We start from the raw sequence: 16,943 nt of genomic DNA on the forward strand, positions 1-16,943 counted from the left end.
TAAATGGTTAATTTTATATTATATGTGTTTCCCTTCAATCAGTTGTTTAAAAACAAATAAAAATTGGTGTTTAACACTCTTAGAGAACCATTATTTTTAGTAGATGCTTGAAATATATTTGTTTGAATTAATGAAGCCTTTGCAGAATGAATCTGGATAGAATACATAATAATTCTGGAAGACATCTTTGAAATGTTAGTTTTTTGTTTAGTCTTGTCAGTTTCAAGGTGTAGATGCTAGCACAAGTGGATTGTGTCATACCTAAGGCAACCTGAGTCCATGGTGGCTTTTTATATAGTCAGAATTAAAAAAATAATGTATAATTAAGTACCGATAATTTTGATTGTGATGGAAAAACTTAAGCAAAGTAAAACTTTACTTAAGAAAAGAAAAACTTAAGTAAGTAAAATCTAAGCCTTTTGGTGCACTCCAGTCCTTTAAGGGAGAAAGTAATGTCAGAATCCTAGAGAGTTAGAACGGGAGTGAACTCAGAGTGGCTTGTTTGAGCCTCTTATTACGCCCATGAAATAGGGGAGGCCCAAAGAAAGGAACGACTCTTGAGAAGATGACACAGCTGGAAGAGTCAGAGCTAAGATCAAAACCCTGCTCTTCTGACTTGCCTTTTAAATTTCTTTTAGAGTATACTTGGTGTCTGCATATGGGATAGACTATTGGAACTACACAGAAGTCGTCTGTCTTGATATCCCTTCCCTTCCCTTCCTCGGGCAGATCTGATGGAAGTAGTCCCTACCCCTCTGCGTGAGGGCTCCACGTGTGGGCATGGGGGGCTGTTCTCTCACTTGTCAGGAGTCAGGTCAGACTCTAGCGCTGCTCATTCGGTGGCCTCTGGGCTGTATACAGATAATTAAATGGAAATACAAGGACCCCACATATCTTCAACAAAAGATAATCTGAGAATAGAGTAAAGTCATCTTTCATGAACCTGAACTTTCCAGTCTTTGAGTACATGGACACTTATGAGAGATGAGGTGTATGCTCTGACATATGAGAAATATTTCTACCACAGACATTCGGTGGCACCCCATTGAATCTTCCGGAAAATATTCTCAACCAGTAGAATATACTTTAGTTTGGAGTTAATAATTGTCTTGGTTTCATTTCCATTGTTGTGCGTGTACCTACTGGTGAATAAATCCTAGCTTCTCTGCCAACTTGTGTAAGTTCCCTTGAGCCTGTTCAAGTCTTGCCTGGCTGCCCATTATGCCTCTTGAGACAGCTGTCATCCTGAAGTCTTTTCCTCCTCACCTGTGGCCTCGTGTCACCTTTCTTTGGAGGAGCATCAGCTGTTTCATGGGTATCATGTCTTCCCTTTCTTGGCTTACTCTCTCACTTTAGTTGTGCATATCCTCCAGTAGCTTCCTGAGCAAAGGTGTGGAGAAGGAAAACTTTTTTAGAGTCTGAGAATATCTGTATTCTACCCTGACACTGATAGTTTGGCAGAGTATAGAAATCTAGTTTGGAAATCTTCATCCAAAATGTTGAAGCTAGTGTCCTGTTGTATTCCAGCTATCAAAGCTGCTTTTGAGAAGTTCGCATTCTGTCCTATTATATAATTTTGCTTTTCTTTGGAAGCTTCTCTTATCTCCTGTTTGTCCCAGGGTTTGTTCAAAACATGATGATGGGTCTTGAGTGAGACTATTTTCCTTTTTTGTGCTGTATGCCTGAAGGACCTGTCATTCTGGAACCTTGTGTTTAGATCTGGGCAAATTTCTCTAAAAATATAATGCTTATTAAAATGTTGGGCCACTTACATTGATCTTTTGATTTTTAAATTTTTCTCTCCTATTTCTACATAATTTTGTTGTATTTTCTTACATTTAATTTCCATTGTATATTTTATGTTTTATTTCTCCTTTCCTGTGTCTAATTTCTAAGACCTCTGTATCCTTTTTTAAATGCATCCTCTTTGCTCTTTTTAAATAAGTATTTTCTTAAGATATAATTCACATGCCATAATTTTGACCCTGTAAAGTGTATAATTCAGTAGTTTTTAGTGTATTCACAAAGCTGTGCGGTTATTACCACTGCTTAGTTTTGAAACATTTTCAAAAGAAAATTAAATCCTGTGCCTATTAGCAGACACCCTGCATTTGTCCCTTTCCCCCAGCGCCCAGCAACCACTCATCTACTCTTTATTTCTGCAAATTGGCCTATTCTGACCATTTCATATAAATGAAATGATGTAAAATAGGACCTTTTGTGGCTGACTTTTCCCTAAGCATATTTTCAAGGTTCATCCTTGTATTATAAATCACTACTTTACTTCTTTTGTTGCCAAATAATATTCCATTATGGGAATATTTGTTTATTTATCAGTTGACAGCCAGTTGAGTTGTTACCATTTTTTGGCTATTATGAATAAATTTGCTGTGAACATTTATGTGCAGGTTTCTGGATTGACATATGCTTTCAGTTCTCTTGCGTATACATACCTAGAAGTGAAATTGCTGTATTGTATGGTAAGTGTGTATTCAACATTTTGAGGAATTGCCAAACTGTTTTCCAAGGCATCTGGACCATTTTACAGTCCCATCAGCAATATGGGTGGAGTTTCAATTTCTCCGTATCCTTGACAACACTTGTTATAGTTTGCATTTCTTATTTTCGTCAGCCTATTGGGTATGAAGTGGCATCTTATTGTGGTTTTGATTTTGCATTCCCTGAAAACTAATGATGTTGAACATCTTTTCACATGGTTATTACATATGTTCTTTGAAGACCATATATTCAGCTCTTTTGTGCATTATGGGATTGTTTGTTGTTTGTTTTTATTATTCAGTTTTAAGTATTCTCCACATTTTCTAGATATGTGTCTTATCAGATAGATGATTTACAAATATTTTTTCCAGGCTGTGAGTTTCTTTTCGTTTTCCTGTTGGTCTCCTTTGAAGCAAAATTTTGATTTTGGTGAAATTCAGTTATCTTTTTTCCTTTTTCAAAATGACAGTTGCTTAACATTTTGGTCTGAAGCACCATTGCCTAATCTAAAGTCACAAAGATGTTTTCTTCTTAAGAGTTTTATAGTTTCAGCTTTTCCGATAAGGTCTATGATCCCGTTGAAATTAATGAGGTAGTGTTTAACATCATTCTCTAGCATGTGGTTATCCAGGTGTTCCAGCACTATTTTTTGAAGAGATTACTCTTTCTTTGAATTATCTTGGCACTCTTGGTGTAAATCAGCTGTCCATAAATACAGAATTTCCTTCTGGACTCTCAGTTCTTTCCTACTGATCTATAAGTCTATCCTTCTGCTCTTGACTGATGTAGCTTTGTAATACATTTAAAAATCTATCTTCATTTTTATTTTTCAAGAAGGTTTTAGCTAGTTGAAAAATATTTATTTTTGTACTTTTTTCCTTTTCCTTTTTATTTTGAATAATTCCAAATGTGTGGACAGTTGAAAAAATAAATACAAAACCCACACACCTCCTCCACCACTCCAGGTTACCCAGATCCGCCAAATTTAAAGTGTTGGTCCCTTGCATTTTCCAGTGACATTCAGGATGAAACAGTGCTTGGTTAGCTTTCAGTACTTATGTCTTGGACTTCTTTTAAATTTATTCCTGTGTCTTTTATTCTTTTGAGGTTATTATAAGTAGAATTTTTCCCCCTTATTTTCAATTTTGAATGGGTCATTGCTAATTGTCTTAGTCTGCCAGATCTGCTGCGATACATACTACACAACGAGCTTAAACACAGGATCTTATTGACTCATGGCTTATGCTGGTCATAAAAGTGAAATCATACAGTATGTACCCTTTTGTATCTGGCTAATTTTGTTCAGCATTGTCCTCAAGCCTCATCCATCTTGTCATGTGCTTCAGGATATCATTTTGTCTTATTGCTGCATAATATTCCATCATATGTATATCCACATTTTGTTGATCCACTCGTCTGTTAACGGGCATTTGGTTTGTTTCCGTTTTTTGGCGATTGGTAGTAATGCTGCTGTGAACATCAGTGTGGAAATGTCTGTTTGTGTTGGGGCTTTCAGCTTTTCTGAGTATATACCAAGCAGTGCTATTGCTGGGTCATAAGGTAACTCAATATTTAGTTTCCTAAAGAACTGCCAAACAGTTTTCCGTAGTGGCTGCCCCATTAAACATCCCCACGAGCAGTGCATAAGTGTCCCACTTTCTCCGTATCCTCTCCAACATTTATAGTTTCCTGTTTGTTTATAGGAGCCATTCTTGTATGTGTGAGGTGGTATCTCATTGTAGTCTTGATGTGCATTTCCTTTATAGCCGTGAAAATGAACATTTCTTAATGTGCTTTTGTGCCATTTGTATTTGCTCTTCAGATAAATACCTGTTCATATCTTTAGCCCATTTTATAATTGGATTGTTTGTTCTTTTGTTGTTGAATTGTATGATTTCTTTGTATATATAGTAAATCAAACCTTTGTCCAATATGTGATTTCTAAATATTTTCTCCTATTGAGTTGGCTGCCTCTTCACCTTTTTGACAAAGTCTTTTGAGGTGCAGAAGCATTTGATTTTGAGGAGTTCCCATTTATCTATTTTTTTCTTTTGCTGCTTGTGTTTTGGGTGTAAAGTTTAGGAAGCTACATCCTATTACTACGTCTTGAAGATGTTTCCCTACATTTTCTTCTTGAAGCTTTACGGTGCTAGTTCTTATGTTTAGGTGTTTAATCCATTTTGAGTTAATTTTTGTGTGGGGTATAAGATAGGGGTCCTCTTTCATTCTTTTGACTATTGATACCCAGTTTTTCCATGTCCAATTATTGAAAAAACTATTTTGTCCCAGTTCAAAGGATTTGGGGGCTTTGTCAAATATCAGTTGGCCATAGGTTTGGTGGTCTATTTCTGCACTCTTTGTTCAATTCCATTGGTCAATGTTTCTGTCTTTATACCAGTATCATGCTGTTTTGACCACTGTGGCTTTATAATGGGTTTTAAAGTCAGGGAGTGTTAATCCTCCCACTTCATTGTTCTTTTTTAGGATGCTTTTAGCTCTTTGGGGTCTCTTTCCCTTCCAGATGAAAATTTGGTAGTTAGCTTTTCCAAATCTTCAAAGTAGGTTGTTGGAATTTTGATTGATACTGTGTTGAATCTGTAGATCAATTTGGGGAGAACTGACACCTTAACTATATTTAGCCTTCCTGTCCATGAGTAGACAATGTCTTTCTACCTATTTAGATCTCCTTTGATTTCTTTAGCAATGTTATGTAGTTTTCTGTGTATAAGTCCTTTACATCCCTAGTTAAGTTCATTCCTAAGTATTTAATTCTTTTAGTTGCTGTTTTGAATGGAATTTTTTCCTGGACTGACTCCTCAGCTAACTCATTGCTTTTGTATAGAAATGTTAGTGATTTTTGTACATAAATTTATATCTCTCCACCCTGTTGAATTTGTTTATTGGCTCAGGTAACTTTGCTGTAGATTTTTCAGGATCTTCCAAGTATGCTATCATATCATCTGCAAATAATGAGTTTTACTTCTTCTTTTCCAATTTGGATGCCTTTATTTCTTTGTCCTGCCAGATTGCTCCAGTTAGAACTTTTAGCACAGTGTTGAATAATAGTGGTGACAGTGGGCATACTTGTCTTGTACCTGATCTTAGGGGGAAAGCTTTCAGTCTCTCTCCATTGAGTACAATGCTGGTTATCAGTTTTTCATATATTCCCTTTATCATATTGAGGTAGTTACCTTTGATTCCTATCTTTTGGAGTGTTTTTATCAGAAAAAGATGCTGAATTTTGTCAATTGCTTTTTCAGCATCTATTGAGATGATCATGTGATTTTCCCCTTTTGATTTGTTAATGTGCTATGTTACGTTAATTGATTTTCTTGTGTTGAACCATCCTTGCATTTGTTATAAACCCCACTTGATCATGATGTGTAGTTCTTTCAGTGTGCTGTTGGATTTGATTTACTAATATTTTATTGAGAATTTTTGCATCTCTGTTCATTAGGGAGATTGGAGTGTAGTTTTCCTTTCTTATAGCATTTTTACCTGGCTTTTGTATTAGAAGAATACTAGCTTCATTAAATGAATTCAGTAGAGTTCCGTTTTCCTACAATTTTTTGGAACTGTTTGAGCGTATTGGTGTTAGTTTTTCTGGAATGTTTGATAAAATTCCCCTGTGAAGCAGTCTGGCCCTGGGTTTTTCTTTGTAGGGAGATTTTTGATGACTGATTGAATCTCTTTACTTACGATTGATTTGTTGAGCGATCTTCTGTTTCTTCTTGAGTCAGTATAGCTTGTTTGTGTGTCTCTAGAAATTTGTCCATTTCATGTAAGATGTCTAGTTTGTTGGCGCATAGTTTTTCATAGTACCCTTTTAGGATTTCTTTTATTTCTTCAGAATCTGTGGTAATGTACTGCTTCTCATTTCTGATTTTGTTTATTTGCATTCTCTCTCTTTGTCAGTCTTGCTCGTGGCCCATCAATTTTATTGATTTTCTCAAAGAATCAGCTTTTGGTTTTATTGATTCTATTGTTCTTTTGTTCTCCCATTCATTTATCTCTGCTTTAATCTTTGATATTTCTCTTCTCCTATTTGCTTTGGGATTACTTTGCTGTACTTTCTCAAGTTCCTCCAGGTTTGTGGTTAAGTCCTTGATTTTTGCTCTTTCTTGTTTTTTAATATAGTCATTTAGGGCAGTAACATTTCCTCTCAGCACAGTGTTTGCCGCATCCCATAAGTTCTGATAAGTTGTATTCTCATTTTCGCTCATCTGCAGATAGCTACTGATTTCTCTAGTAGTTTTATCTTTGACCCATTAGTTGTTTAAGAGTGTGTTATTTAATCTCCTTATATTTGTGAATATTCTTGTTCTTTGGTGGTTATTGAGATCCAGCTTCATCCCATTGTGATCAGAAAACATGCTTTGAATAATTTCAGTAGTTTTAAGTTGATAAAGACCTGTTTTATGCCTCAGCGTATGATCTATCCTGGAGAATGTTCCAAGAGCACTAGAGAAGAATGTATAACCTTGTGCTTTGGGGTGCAGTGGCCTATATATGTCTGTTAGGTCTAATTTATTTATCAAGTTATTTAACTTCTCTGTTTCCTTGTTGATCTTCTGTCTGGTTATTCTGTCTGTAGAGGAGAGTGGTGTATTGAAGTCTCCTACTATTATTGTTGAAAAATCTATCACTCCCTTCAGTTTTGCTAATGTCTGTCTCATTGGAACTCCTTTATTGGGAGCATAAACATTTGTGATTGTTTTATCTACTTGGTGAATTGAACCTTTAATTAGTATATAGTGTTCTTCTTTTTCTCTTATGATATCTTTACATTTAAAGTCCATTTTCTCTGATATTAGAATAGCTACTCCTGCTTTCTTTTAGTTACAGCTTGCGTGGAAAATCTTTTTCCATCCTTTCACGTACAATCTCTTTGTATCCTTATGTCTAAGATGAGTCTCTTGTAAGCAGCCTATAGCTGAATTATGTTTCTTAATCCATTCTGCCAATCTGTATCTTTTAATTAAAAAGTTTAGTCTATTAACATTCAAAGTTGTTACTGAAACGTTGTTTCTTGATTCCATTATCTTATCTTTTTTATTTTACTTGTCAGATCTATATATTCTTTTCCCTCTTACTCTTTGAATTCTTTAAATTACCCTTAGTGGTACTCTTCAATTCTGTGCCCTCCTCCAGACCTCCCTCTCCTGTCCTTTTTTCTTCAGCTGGCAGAACTTCTTTTAGTATTTCTGGTAGAACCGGTCTCTTGTTGCCAGATTCTTTCAGGACTACTTTGTCTGTGAAAACTTTGATCTCTCCCTCAGTTTTGAAGGACAGTTTGGCTGGGTACAGAATTCTTGGCTTGAAGTCTTTCTCTTTAAGGATCTTGAATATCATACTACTGCCTTCTCACCTCTGGGGTGCTAGTTGAGTAGCCTGAACTCAGTTTCATTTGATTTTCCTTGTATGTAGCAGATTGTTTTTCTCTTGCCATTTTCAGAGTTTTCTGCTTCTCTTCAGCATTTGACAGACTGATTAGTATGTGCCTTGTGGAAGGCCTATTTGGATTTATTCTGTTTAGAGTTTGTTGGGCTTCTTTGACTTACATATTCGTGTCCTTTATGAGGGTTGGGAAGTTTTCCCCCATGATAGCCCTTTACTCCTCTCTTCTCCTTCTGGGACACCAATGATTCATATATTTGTGTGCTTTGTCTGTCATTTCCCTGAGTTCCCATTTGAATTTTTTTTCCATCTTTTTTGCCATTTGTTGTTTTGAGTCTTAGAAGTCAGTTATCCTGTCCTCTGTATCACTTATTCTTTCTTCTGTCTCTTCAAATCTGGTGTTGTGTGCCTCTAGTATGTTTTTTATTTGATCAACAGAGTCTTTAATCTCTGTGATTTCTGCTATTTTTCTATTTATTCTTTCAAATTCCTTTGTTCTCTTCTACTGTCTTCTTGATCTCCTTTATGTCATTTGCTCTCCCACTTATTTTATAAAGTAGAGTTGTATGAACATCTTTGATTAGTTGTTCCAGTGTTCTGTGTCTCCTCTGGTGTTTTAATTTGGTCATTAGGCAGGATTATCTGTCTGCATTGTGATATGCTTAGTGATCTTCTGCTGTCTTTTTTGACATCTAGATATCTTGATTGATTTACTTTGGGAGTTGATTTCTTTTTGTAGTCTAAGGCCTTGTGTTTGCGGGATGGTTATATAGCAGGGAGCAGGGCACGGGGTGGAGAACTCAGTATGGTGATTTGTTTCAGGGCAGGTATGGGCGCAGGTTGGGCATGTTACACTGATACTTGTGAACGTGGGCACCCAGTGGCCAGGGAGGAGGTAGCTTTGCAGGAGCACCAGTCTGGGGGTATAATCCTGATATGTGCTGGTCTGAGTTACAGGGCCCTTTGTGTGCATGTGTAAAGTTGCGGCAGCAAGTCGGCCTTATCCCTTCATGGATTGGCAGCAGCTGTGACCTGGCTCTGCAGGTTGGCACTTTTTCACAGGCTGAGAGCTGTGCGTATGCATGGTTCTAGGAACTGCTGTGAAGTGTGGTTCCCAGAGCTGAATGATGTGATTGGGGCCCACGCGCATGCCTGGGCCTCGGTGTGCTCTAAAAGGATGTGCTGAGCTCAGGGAGCGGAGGTGAGGCTGTGTTACACTGTGAGCAGGGTGGGAGGGTTACCTCGGTATGGAGGTTATTGTATGCAACCTGTATGCCCTGGCAGTAGCCTGTAGGGAACAAGGAGGAGGAGGTAGTGCTCAGGAGGTATGCAGGGGAGGTGGGTTGGGCTGTATTTGGGGTGGGGGTGTGTGGCAGGTACGTGCACTAGGAGTTGATGGGCTGGGGGCGCCTGAAGCACAGGGAATGGGAATGGGTGATAGGGTTCAAGTGCTGCAAGTGCTGTGGGGTGTGGGGTGAGTCGCTGTTATGGGGCTGCACTGATAAGGGTAGTGTGCTCAAGGAACATGGCCTAGATTTCTTCTTAGTCCCTCATACCCATCCGTGCACTCCAGCGGGCTCTACAGTTCTGCACCTCTGCGCCAGTCTCCAGCTTTCTGCTTATCAGTTTCTTGGCCTCTGCAACCAGGGCTGCCACATGTGGTGCAGAAGGCTCTCCCAGGTCAGCTGCACTCCTGAATTCTCACCTCAGTCACCCTCCTGTCCCTTCTCTAACTTTTCTGTGGAGCAGGGCTAATCTCGAGCTACCCTAATTGGCCATCTTCCTGGAAGTCCCGTCATTACACTTTTCAAAAAATATTTTTATTGACAAATCTTCACATACATGCAGTCTATACGTGGTGTACAAACAATATACTTTTTTTTTTTTTAACTTTTTTTAATTGTGAAAAATAACATAGGCAGAAAAGCATTATGTTTCCAAGTACATTTAAAAAAAATTTTATGTGTATGAAATCAAACATATATATAAAAAAGCAACAAATTTCCAAGTACATTTTAACAAGTAGTTATTGAACAGATTTTAAAGTTTGATATGGGTTACAGTTCCACAATTTTTCATTTTTTCTTCTAGCGCTCCAAGACACTGTAGACCAAAAGAAATATTGATATATTTATTCAGCAGTCATATTTTTTGTTAAATCCTATTTCTATTATACTCTTCCTTCTCTTTTTTCTTTTTTGTGAAAAATAACATATATACAAAAAAGCAATACGTTTCAAAGCACACTGCAGCAATTAGTTGTAGACCAGATTTCAAAGTTTAGTATGGGTTACAGTTCCACAATTTAAGATTTGCCTTCTAGCTGCTCAAAGACACTAGACACTAAAATAAATATCAATATAATGATTCAGTAGTCATCCTCATTTGTTAAATCCTAGCTACTCTAATTCCTCCTTCCCCTTTGATTTTTAAAAAAATATTTATTTTAAATTGATATATATATAATCATACAACATGTAACATCCAAACTGTACAAGAGCCGTTCACAATATCATCATATAGGTGTGCATTTATCATTACAATGACTTTTTTGTATTTTTTGTGAAAAATAACATATATACAAAAAAGCAATAATTTTTTTTGTGTGTGAAAAATAACATATATACAAAAAAAGCAATAAATTTTACAGCAACAGTTAGCTGTGGGACAGATTTCTGAGTTTGGTATGGGTTGCAGTTCCACAGTTGTAGGTTTTTACTTCTAGCTGCTCTAAGATGCTGGAGACTAAAAGATATATCAATATAGTGATTCAGCACTCATACTCATTTGTTAAACCCTACCTTCTCTGTATAACTCCATCATCACCTTTGACCTTTCTCCAACTCTTTACAGGTAATTTGGGCTATGCCAATTCTAATTTTTTCTTGTTGGAATTGGTTGTTGATTATATGGGATAGGGGATTGAAACTAGTTGATGTTCTAGAGAGGCTGGTTCCTCTTTATTTCAGAACTTATCAGGTCCTGGGACCCATCTGGAGGGTGTGGGTTTCTGGAAAGTTACCTTAGTTCATTGAACCTTTGTAGAATCTTACATATTGCCCTAGATGTTCTTACAAATTGGCAAAAATGGTTTTGGTTGGGGTTTGGTAAGTTATGGTAGGTAGCAACGTCTAACTGAAGTTTGCATGAGAGTGACCTGCAGAGTAGCCTCTTGACTCTAATTGAACTCTCTCAGCCACTGATACCTTATTTATTACACTTCTTTTCCCCTTTTTGGTCAGCATGGCATTGTTGAACCCATGCCACCAGGGAGACTCTCACTTCTGGATGTCATAAAAAATATACTATTGGGCGGGCCACGGTGGCTCAGTGGCAGAGTTCTCGCCTGCCATGCCGGAAACCCGGGTTCGATTCCTGGTGCCTGCCCATGCAAAAAAAAAAAAATATATATATATATATATATATACACTATTAAAGTTCTTCTTTTTATTACTGAGTAATATATGGATTATACGGATATATACTGTATTTTGTTTATCTTTCAGCTATTGAAAGATATTGCTTTCAGTTTTTGACAATTATAATAAATAAAGGTGCTTTTAACATTTATTTGCACGTTTTGAAGTGGATATAAGTTTTCAGCTCATTTGGGAAAATACCTAGGAGCATGATTGTTGGATTGTATGGTTAAGCCTAAATTTAGTTCTTCCAAAGTAGCTATTCCATTGTCTTTCCATGTTGCATTCTTACCAACAATAAATCATCTAGTTCTTATTGCTCCACATTTGAAACAGCATTTGCCATTGTCGGTTTTTTAAATTTAGGCATTGTAATGCCATGGTAGTGATATCACATCATTGTTTTAATTTGCAATTCCATAATGACATATATTGGGCATCTTTTCGTTTGCCTTTTCTCTGTCAGTTTATCTGTCTGTGAGATGTCTTTTCAGATCTTTTGCCAATTTTGTAATTGGGTTATTTCTTAATGTCGCGTTTTAAGAGTTCTTTGTATATTTTGGATATAAGTCCTTTACCAGATATGTGTTTGGCAGGTATTTTCTTCCTTTCCTTATCTTGTCTTTCACAGTGCAGAAGTCTTTAATTTTTTTTTTTTTCTTTTTTTTACATGGGCAGGCACCGAGAATTGAACCTGGGTCCTCTGGCATGGCAGGCAAGCATTCTTGCAGAAGTCTTTAATTTTGATGAAGTCCAACATAATCAGTTTTTCCTTTTAGGGATCATGTTTTTGGTATTATACCTAAAAAGTTATTGCTAACTCTAAGGTCATCTAGATTTTCTCCTGTCATCTTCTAGAAGTTTTATAGTTTTCTGTTCAACATTTAGTTATATGATCCATCATTAATTTTTGTATGCTTAATCAACTTTGTATTCCTGGGATGAATCCTGCTCATAGTGTATAATCCTTCTGATAAGTTGCTGGATTCAGTTTGCTAGTATTTTGTTTAGGATTTTTATGTCCATATTCATAAGGAATATTGTTCTTTACTTTCTGTATTGTGATGTTTTTTTCTTCGTTTGGTGTTATGAAGCAGTAGCTTCATAGAATGAGTTGGGAAGTATTCTCTCTTCTATTTAAAAAAAGTGTAGTATGGATTGATGTTAATTCTTTAAATGTTTGTTAGAATTCACAGTAAAACCATCTTCGCACAGGCTTTTCTTTGTAGGATGTGTGGGTTTGAGTGAGTGAGTGTATGTGTGTTTTTTAAAACATTTCTTACCTCACCACTTCTGTGGGTGAGGAATACAGTCTGGCTCAGCTGGGTCCTCTACTTCAGGGTCTCACACAGGCTGTAATCAAAGTATCGTCTTGGGCTGATGTCAGCTCAAGGACCAGTGGGGGATAGTCATCTTCCATGCTCACTCAAGTGATTTCAGAACTCAGGTCTTTGTGTGATGTTGGACTGTGGGATGTGTTTTGATCACTGATTCAATCTTTTTACTTGTTATAGGTCTATTCAGATTGTCTGTTCTCAAGTCAATTTAGGTAGTTTGTGTCTATCTAGGAGTTTGCCTGTTTCATCTAGGTTAGCTTATTTGTTGGTGTACAGTTTTTCATGGTATTCTTTTTGTTGTTGTTGGTATGGTCAGTAGTGATGTCCCCTATTTTAATGTCAGTAATTTGAATCTTTTTTATTCTTCCAACCATTGTAGCTAAAGTCTTGTCAGTGTTGTTGATCTTTTCAAACAACTTTCAGTTTTCTTGATTTTCTCTACTGTTTTTCTATTCTCTGTTTAATCTGTTGCTGTTCTAAATTTTATTACTTCCTTTTGTTTGGTTTAGTTTATTTTTCTTTTTCCATTTTCTTTAGATGAAATATTAGGTTTTTGATTTGAAATTCTTTAGAACAGGTCTTTCCCTCTAAGAAGTGCTTTAACTGCAGTCCGTAATTTTGGTGTATTGTGTTTTAATTTCCACATTTTGTGGCTTTCCCATTTCTTTTTGTTATTGGTTTCTAATTTCATTCCATTGTCATCAGAGAACATAATTTGTATGGCTTCAGTCCTTTGGATGGGATTTATTATGGCTTGTTGCATGGTGTAGCATGTGGTGTACGTATAGTCTGGAGAATATTCTGTTCTGTGTATACTTGAAAGGGTACACATTTTGTGCTTGTTGGTTGGAGAGTCCTGTAGATGTCTGCTTGATTTTTTTCAGTTTATAGTGTTGTTCAAGTATTGAATGTTCTTGTTGGTTTTCTTTTAGTTCTTTCTGTTATTGGAAGTGAGTTATTCAAGATTCTAACATTGTTGAATTATCTATTTCTGCTGTCAGTTTAATCACTTTTTGCCTTTTGTATATTTTGGGGCTCTGTTGTTACATGCATATTTGTTTATAATTGTTAAAATTTCTTTATGTGTTGACCATCACTTTTTATCAATATAAAATGTCCTTCTTTTTCCCTAGCAGCAAATTTTGCTTTAAAGTCAATTTTGTCTGATATTAGTATAGCCATTCCAGCTGTCTTTTGAGTACTCTGCATGGAATCTTTTTCTGACGTTTTTCCTTTAACTGATTGTGTCTTTGAATCTGTGCCTCCTGTAGACAGCATTTAATTGAATCATGTTTGTTTGTTTTTAACCCATTCTTCTAATGGCTGCCTTTTTCTTAGATTGTTTTAATCCATTTATGACTTTTTAAAATTTGTAGAGTGCTTCATGAATTTTTTTGTCATCCTTACATAGGGGCCAGGCTGATCTTTTCTCTGTCGTTCCAATTTTAGTGTATTGCTGTTAAAGCAAGTGCTAATCCATTTACATTTAATTTATTACTGGTAAGGTAGGATTTATATCAGCCATTTAGCTCTTGTGTTCTATATATCATAACTTGTTTCTCTATTCCTCTTTTCTGCCTTCTTTTGTGTTAGATATTTTCTAATTTACCATTTTAATTCTCTTGTTTATTTTATTGTGTTTTTTTGGTAACTGTTGCCCTGTGAATTAGCAGTTAACATCTTTACAATCTAGTTCAAATTAATGCCAATTTAATTTTAGTATTATACAAAAACTTTTCTCCTACCTAGCTCCATTCTTTCCTTCTTCCTTTTTGCTATTATCAAGCAAATTGTATCTTTATATAAATCCACTAGTACACACAGTTTTATAATTATTGCTTCATGCAGTTTTCTTTTAAACATTTAAGAGAAGGGTTAAAGGTAAAAAAAAGTACATTTATACTGACTTTTATATTTACCTCTTTTATATTCATTTCTTTAAGATACTTTTACCAGATTCTGGTTATTTTATGGTATCCTTTCATATCAACCTTAGGGGCTCTCAGTTTTTTGTTTATCTGGGAATGTCTTAATTTTTTTCTTCATTTTTGAATGAGGGCTAGTTCTTTTGGATGTAGAAGTTTTGATTGATAGTTTTTTGTTTCAGAACTTTAACTATTTCATCCTGTTGTTGGTGTCCTCCATTGTTTGTAATAAGAAGTCAGTTATTAATCTAATTGAGGCTCACTTGTGTATGATGAATGGGCTGTCTGTTGGCTGCTTTCAAAATTTTCTTTTTTTTGTTTTTTTTTTACAGTTTATTATCATGTGTCTAAGTTTGAATCTCTTTGAGTTTATCTTACTTGGGGAGTTTGTTGAGCTTCTTCAATGTATAAATTAATGTCTTACATCATATAGGGAAGTTTGTGGCCATTATTTATTTGTCCTTCCTGTTCCTTTCTCTCTCTCCTTTCCTTTTCTGATTTTCTTTATGCATCTATTGTTATGTTTGATAGTCTGTGTCTGTTAGGCTCTGTTCTTTTTTTTTTTTTTTTTTTTTTTTTTTTTTAAGGAAAGACAGAGAGAAGGAAGGAAGGATAGAAGGAAGGAAGGAAGGAAGAAAGGGAAACATCTTTAAACATTTTCTTGTTTTATTGTATTTTGTTTTTCCGTTTTTTGTTACATGGGCTGGGGCCGGGAATCGAACCGAGGTCCTCCGGCATAGCAGGCAAGCACTTTGCCCGCTGAGCCACCGCGGCCCGCCTCTGTTCTTTTTTAATTGTCATTCTTTTCCCTCTGTTCCTGAGACAAGATAACTATAATTGACTAATATTTAAGTTTGCATGTTCTTTCTTTTCCTAGCACAAATCTGCTGTTGTCGTTTCATGAATTTCTCATTTCAGTGCTTCTACTTTCTATTTGGTTCTTTTTTATAATTTGTCTCTTCATGGATATTTTCTATTTGCTGATACATTATCTCATATTTTCCTTTTAGTTATTTAGAAATGATTTCCTTTATTTCTTTGAATGTATTTATAGTAGTTGATTTTAAAGTCTTTGTTTAATAGGTCCAACATTTGGGCTTCTTGAGGGACATTCTTTTGACTAATTCTTTTCTTGTGTATTGCTCATTTGTTCTTTCTTCTTTTTGTGTCTTATAATTTTTTTGTTGAATTTGGACATTTTAAATACTATAAAGTGGAAAATAGTATAATTCTCCTTCTTCCTCATATTTGTTATTGTCATTTAGTCACTGTCCTGAACTAAATCTGTCAAGTCTATATTCTTGAAGGTGTGTAGCCACCAAGTTTCTGCTTGGTTAGCTTAGTATTCAGCCGATCTTTGGACAGAGATGTCCTTAAATGCCTTGAACCAATAAGCCTGCCTCCCAGCCTTTGCTAAGGAGCTCTCTGGGTGTGACCGAGCTTTCCTTCTTGGTCCAGCTGGCAGTTCACCACTCTGCCATGTCTTTACTTCCTGCTTGCACAGAGCCTCGAAGTCGCCCAGAGGAGAACTTAGATGGGCCTAGATTTTTTCCTGGGTGTGTGGTCTTTTACATATACGTGACTTTCTAGATTCCCGGGAATATGCCTGAACTTTTCAAAGGTTTCTGTGGAGATCTTATTTTCTGGCGGCTCTCTGCTGCCCCACCCCCCTCACCTCCCTGGGCCAGCTTTTCCTTTTAAGCTTTGGTCAGCTTTTTGCCCCAGTTGTTGTCACCACCTCAGTGTTAAACAGTTAGGACTGGCTGGAATGGTTTTGGTTGGGGTTTGGCAAGTTATGGTAGGGAGCAAGGGCTAACTGAGGCTTGTGTAAGAGTGACCTCCAGAGTAACCTCTTGACTCTATTTGAACTCTCTCAGCCACTGATACCTTATTTGTTGCACTTCTTTTCCCCCATTTGGTCAGGATGGTGTTTTTGATCCCATAGTGCCAGGGCCAAAATCATCCCTGGGAGTCATTTCCTATACTGCCAGGGAGACTTTCACCTCTGGATGTCAACTTCCTGTTTGTTTTTATGTATGACTGCACTATTTTCTCATATCTCTTTCAAGGTAGTAATGATATATATATTTTAAACTTTTCTCATCTCTGCCTAGTTCTCTTCTTTCCTCTAAGTTGTTTTTTTTTAATTTATTTTGATCTTTTTCATTTTAGAAACTTTGCACGTTATCTGATAGCCCTTGATTGTTTGCTCTTATGTTTGTAAGAGCCTAAAAGCTGGTTAGGAGGTCTGAGTATATGGGTGGAACGTGTTGACTGAAATTACCAATACTTGCTTCTAGGAAATTATTTAAACTTTATATTTATATTATAAAAGTTTAGAGGAAAGAAATTTGTTATGTGTTTGT

General features: G+C 36.2%; 1 protein-coding gene, 1 long non-coding RNA gene and 1 pseudogene across 11 annotated transcripts in view; 1 reads left to right on the forward strand and 2 right to left on the reverse strand.

Annotated features, from left to right (window-relative positions):
• Positions 1-16,943, forward strand: part of CLASP1 (cytoplasmic linker associated protein 1) — a 316,174-nt gene that overhangs the window by 131,171 nt on the left and 168,060 nt on the right. The window lies entirely within an intron of this gene.
• The window catches only part of LOC143677502 (uncharacterized), a 38,033-nt gene that overhangs the window by 17,453 nt on the left and 3,637 nt on the right, over positions 1-16,943 (reverse strand). The window lies entirely within an intron of this gene.
• On the reverse strand, positions 14,019-14,119 carry LOC143678525 (U6 spliceosomal RNA; annotated as a pseudogene).

Source organism: Tamandua tetradactyla, chromosome 3 (genome assembly GCF_023851605.1).
Source record: "Tamandua tetradactyla isolate mTamTet1 chromosome 3, mTamTet1.pri, whole genome shotgun sequence".
Classification (NCBI taxonomy): domain Eukaryota; kingdom Metazoa; phylum Chordata; class Mammalia; order Pilosa; family Myrmecophagidae; genus Tamandua; species Tamandua tetradactyla.